Source organism: Octodon degus, unplaced genomic scaffold, assembly GCF_000260255.1.
Source record: "Octodon degus isolate 3935 unplaced genomic scaffold, OctDeg1.0 scaffold00302, whole genome shotgun sequence".
In the NCBI taxonomy this organism is placed as follows: domain Eukaryota; kingdom Metazoa; phylum Chordata; class Mammalia; order Rodentia; family Octodontidae; genus Octodon; species Octodon degus.
In genome coordinates, this window is record NW_004524878.1 from 1,546,558 (window position 1) to 1,552,195 (window position 5,638).

At 43.7% G+C, this 5,638-nt stretch overlaps 1 protein-coding gene across 1 annotated transcript in view; it reads right to left on the reverse strand.

The window, feature by feature from the left end:
• Nucleotides 1-1,016, reverse strand: part of St5 (suppression of tumorigenicity 5) — a 179,446-nt gene extending 178,430 nt beyond the window's left edge. The window contains exon 1 of the mRNA XM_023707591.1: nucleotides 797-1,016. The gene's annotated coding sequence lies outside the window, so the exon portion shown is untranslated. The remainder of the gene's footprint in view (nucleotides 1-796) is intronic.
• Between the last annotated feature and the right edge of the window lie 4,622 nt (nucleotides 1,017-5,638).

Sequence of the window (5,638 nt, forward strand, 5' to 3'; positions counted from 1 at the left end):
AAAAAAAAAAAAAAACAAGAAACCAGTCCTGGAGATGGGTTAGCGACCTCTTCACTATTCCCAAATCTTGCTGTCCAAACAGCAGAAACACCTGGATGGAAATAAATGCAACAGTTGGTCTGTGGGAGAGTAAATTCTCTCATTCAGTGATGAAGAGGTTTCATTCCAGTTCCACTAATTATAAACTACATTTATACAACACTCCCAGGAAAATGCAATAATCTCTTTTCAGAAACACTGGGAAACACTCATCCTTCTGAATTTTACTCATTCACTACTAGATTATTGGACAAAGGAGAATAAACGTTGACTACTGTGTTCCTTCAATCTTGGGTCACTTCAAAAAAAAAAAAAAAAAAACACGTTCTTACTTTGTGCACGCTGGAATAAGGGCAAAATAATGAAAGGTAACATCCAGAAATACAGTTAACAGGCTAAAGTGATTGGGTGCGAAGCTAATTTTCCTTTGTTTGAGTTTGGGTATGTGTGTGTGTTTGTGTTATTTAAGGAGCCTGCATGCAAGCTACAGCAGCCCTGGGTGGGAGCGGCTTGGACATTCAGAGGGTCTCCGGAGGCCAGGGACCCCACTCCAGTTCAGCTCACCCCAGCTCGTCACTCCCCCAGACTCCCACCTCGAGCTCCCCGCCCCCACCCCCACAGCTTGGCTGCCGCCCGGCGGAAAACAGAATTGGCCTCCACCGCGACCTCCCGCAGGCAGCTGCTGATAGTCCCCGGCAAGTCCCCCACAGCCCTGGAGCTCCACCGCGCCTTCCGAAGCCCGCAAGCAAATACTCACGGAGCTGGAACACCGCCGGCCGGCCAGAGAAGGGAAGTAGCGGGAAAAGGGCTAGAAGCGCAGGGGCGGGGCGGGGCGCGCGGCAAGGACCCCGGGGCCGGCGGGACGATCTCCCGGTGCGACCCGAGGCGCTCACCTCCGCGCTGCCCAGCCTCGCCTGCCGTTCTGCTCCCGAGGAGCCCCAAAGCCGGGAGGAGGAGCCGCTCCCGCAGAGGGCGGGCGGCGGGCAGGCATCCGCGCCCCGGGCTGCGGCCGGGCTGCAGCGGAGAGGGGAGGGGGCGTGGAGGATGTGTGCCTCCACCCAAGACGGAGAGGGTGGGCTGCTGGAGCCTGGCGGGGGGGGGGTTACTCGGAGCCGGGGGGTGGCGGGGCGGGGAAGAGAGGGCGCGGGGGAGGTAGGGGGCGAGGTGGGCAGGGTGGGGGCTGGGGAGACCGGGATGGGAAGTTAGCCTCCAGCCGGACGGCTCTCACCTTGGCACCGTCCGAACAAGAATTGTCTGGGTCTGGAGCAGAGCACAAGGGGTCTGAAACTTTATGTCATTTTCTCATACACACGTGACCCCCCTGCAGTCCAGATGGTTTCAATCACTGGAGGAAAAAAGCGGCTTTGCTGGTATGCATGAAAAGCCGGAGCTGGGAGAGTCTGGGAAAAGCTGCCTGTACAGCCGCCTGTCTTCAAACAAACCGATGAGCTCTTTCCGTTCGCCCGGCTCTACTGGGGGAGCCCTACAAACCCCGAACAACTTTTTAAAAAAAACTACTTAGGTAATGCAGCAGTAGCAAAACTCAGAAAGCACTAGGATTCCAAGGATCCCGGTCTGAACTGAAAACTCTTAGGATATTCTGAGAATTAAAAAAAAAAATTCTAGAGGCTTACAAAACCAAAAATCTTGAAAGAAGTGTCATTTAATAATAAAATACCAGCAATGAGAATCTGACTTAGGGGCCGGGGAGATGGCTCAGTGGAATAAGCCCTTCCCTGGCAAGCGCAAGGCTCTCAGTTCAATCCCTGGTTCCGCCAAAAAAAAAAAAAAGAGAGAGAATCTGACTTAGTGGAATTATGAAGGAAATTGTTAACCCAGTATGACAGTTCTCTTGGAAAATAATAAAGTGAATCAATTAAAATTCAAACCCATATATAGTTGGCAGGATGTTAGGAAGCCATGTCCTCCCATAAGTCTCTACAAATAGAGCTTGATGTTGAAATGCAGTCTGGTGAACAGTAATGAAAATTTACTTCCAAAATTTAGAATTTTAAATTCACCGTTTTGCTCAGTGTGCATGGATGAACTTAAGCAGGCTGTAAAGTCAAGACATATTTCAAAACCCAAGCCAATTCAATGTCACATGCCTTACAGAGGTGTTTATTCAGCTGCAGGGCAAGCATCAAAAATAATAAGGAGTTTAAAATTCATCCTGGAAATAATTTACCTTGTTCAGGATCAAACAAAAATAGTGACAAGAGCCAAACTGATAAAGACTATTGTTTCTTTTCCAAAAATTGTTATTATGCATGAGTTACTGGTATTAACTCTTTGTTTTCATACTATTGATGTGAGAGGATATATTTGGCCTTACATGCAGTATGACACAATTGTAAAAAATAAATCAATTCCTGGTAAATTGAAATGGTTCTGCATTAGGAAGACCCAAGATTTCAGTTGTTGTTAAAGGCACCCTAGAAAACACATGGGACAGTTTGAAATCCAGCAAGTCAGTACAAATTTTTTTACTCTAGCTCCCTGCTGACATATGAAAATCTTTCTAGAGACCTGAATGGACTTACCTCTGCTTTATTTTGGGAGGTACCAGCAATCAAACGTAGGACCTTGTGCTTCCTCACTGATCTATATCTCCATTCTTCTTCAGTCTCCCATGTGCCCCATCACAGAAGGAAAGAACTCACAGGCAGGAAAACAAGCCACAGAAAACCATGCTTGCAGCCAATTCCACCTGCAGCTCCCCAAGCTCTTTAAGAAACTTTTTTTCCCTTAGTGCTAGGGATTGAACAGAGGCTGGAAGCATGAGCTCTACCACTGACCTACACCCCTGGCCCTGTAAGGAGGCTTTCAAAGTTCCTATTAAAATCCTGTTTTTCTTGGGAATAACATCTGTAAAGAAAGCCAGCTTAACAACAGAAGCCATCAAGATTTTCTTCTGTTCAGACCCTGAGACAGTAATTATTTTCATCTCCAGCAGCTGCTGCTGCTGCCGCTTATACACATATGCTGAAGTAATGTAAGAGCTCTGTAATGAACAAATAGTTCTTTTTATTTCCCAATTCCATTTGGAAATTATATATGGAGCTTTTTTAATTCCACTTTATTAGGTCTGCTCTTTCAGAAAGAAAATCAACACCCCTTAAGTTTTGCAAATGCAGTCTACAGTCTTGAGTATAAGCTCCACTTATGTGAGCATTATTTATTGCTAATACTGGCCAGATATTTATTAGAGACACTGACATCTGAAATGCTTTAATGATTTTTTTTTTTTTTGGTGGAACCAGGGACTGAATTCAGGCCCTTGCGCTTGCCAGGAAAGCGCTTATTCTACTGAACCATCTCCCCAGCCCCTAATGCTATTTTAAGTGGTGTTGATCTGCATTAACCTCATGTTCATAACATTGGCAAACAAGGCCATTATATATAAGATGCTAAGGCCGATGGCAAACTCACAGGAGCCAGGTCTATCTTGCTACTACATCCTACTTGACCAACACAATGCCCAACACAAAATAAGTGCATCATACACACTTGCTGGGTGAGCAAATGGAAGAGAGCTAAGTCTGGACACCGTGGCCCGTGCTTGTAAGCCCAGCTTCTCAGGAGGCTAAGGCAGAAGAATCACTTCAGCCCCATTTCCAGCCCAATATGGGCAACACAAGGAAACCCCATCTCAAAAAAACGAAAAGAATGCAATCAGGAAAACAAATAAAACATGCCCCATTAGGTTGCAGTCCTGTAGAAGCCTGTGACTTGTAAACAACAAAATGAATAATAGCTACAGGAAGGAGACTAACAGAAAAGCAGAAATTAACATTAGCTAGCCATGGACTCTAGTCACAATGAAGATTCAGACATGCACACAGACTGCTGAAAATCTAAAGCATTTGTAGGAGGAACTTGGTATATTCCATGCCTAATTTAGGGACTTCAGAGATACTTTCCCATGTCCCCATTATTCAGTACCCTCAGCACAGAGCCAAGATAAGATTTGAACATAAACATCCTGACTCTAATTTGGATAGCATGAGCACTGTTCCTTTCATCCTCTCTCATATGCCTCCTTCACCCCAAGCCATTTCCTCTATAGGGTCTGCTGTAACCTCTAATGAAAGTTTCCTAGTTTTTAGAAGCAGTAGTTTTCATTCTCTGTGTGTACAGCAATACAATGCACCGTGATTACCTGGTTATACTCCATACAGAGGTCTGGCAGCACATCTTCTAGCTAAGGGTCTGGTTAATATTTTAACTTTGAGGAACTTAAAATCCAACTACTTAATTATATACCAAAATAGAACTTGACATCACATAGATGGGTTTTACTTCCTTTTGCTATTTTAAATCCTACATTTAAGCCTGGTGAGTTGTTTGGGTTTTCTGGTTCCTAAATTTTGCCTTGGTATTTTCTTAGTTGTATTGTTGAGATTGTTTCTTTGTTTTCATTGAAGGAAAGAAGTTGAGGTTTTCTAAGACTTTCAGGTTTGCAGCTGTAATATTCATAAGACATTTGTTTTTTCCTGGATCTTCTGCCTGTTTCATATATGGTCACTAAAGAGGTGGTGGGAGCTTGTTTTGCCTCATGAGCCAAACAGCCAGATTTCTCTAAAGCAGGCACCTAGTAAGGTGGTTGCTTAGGTGACCTGTATCTTTTTAGCCCAAGTGCTTCTGAACATTCTTCCCTCTATTTTTCAGTAAAAGCATTTTTATTTTTTATTTATTTTAACATGTTTTACTTAAACAGCCAAGCTTAAGTGCTAAAGAATGAAATCCTCCCCAAACATTTTTTTAAAAATGATTAATTACTAATCCATAACCTCAGCAAATACCATTTGACCCAATCCTGCTTTCTATTCTCCCCAGATTTGAGTAGAACCCCATTTGTACATTACTCTATGTTCACAGTTGAAATTTTTTCCATAAGCTTTAAGACTTTGAAGCAGTTTTGCAGCCCATTCCTGAGATCTGTGGCTTCCAGAGGACCCGCGCACTCAGAAATAGTTACCAGAAGTGCAGAAGGGTAGCCTTACAATCGCTTTGGCTTTTGTGCTTTCTTGTTTTCTAAGTCTCTCAAAAGGCAAATAAAGCGTGGCTTACAGTCACAGAGATACAACTAAGAAAGTCGACAGTCTGAATCCCTACGGCTGGTTTTTAGAATCAATAAAGTATAATGGTGTGTACAAAATCGCTGATTCCTAAATCAGTCTTCTAGGTTGTCAGAAATCCTTAGCCGACTAAATACTCTAGAATCTCCAGGATTGAGAAATAGTAAATTCTAAAACAGCTAACGATTTATTTTGTTAGTTCTACATCAAGCAGTTTTCTTCACAAAGAAGCACCACTATCACTACATACTTACACAGACTTCCCAAAAGAAATCAAGTAGCTATTATATGAGTTGAAGTAGAATGCCGTTCATTCCTTCACAATAAGTAACTTGGGTGCAACCATATTGACGGCCCATCTCTAAAAGAAAAAAATCCCTGAAATAAAGTTTTTTAAAAAATTAATTCCTGCCGGGTATGGTAGCACACACCTGTAATCCCAGCACTCTGGAGGCTGAGGCAAGAGATTCCCTGTGAATTTGAGACCAGCCTGAACTGCACTGGAAGACCCTGACTCA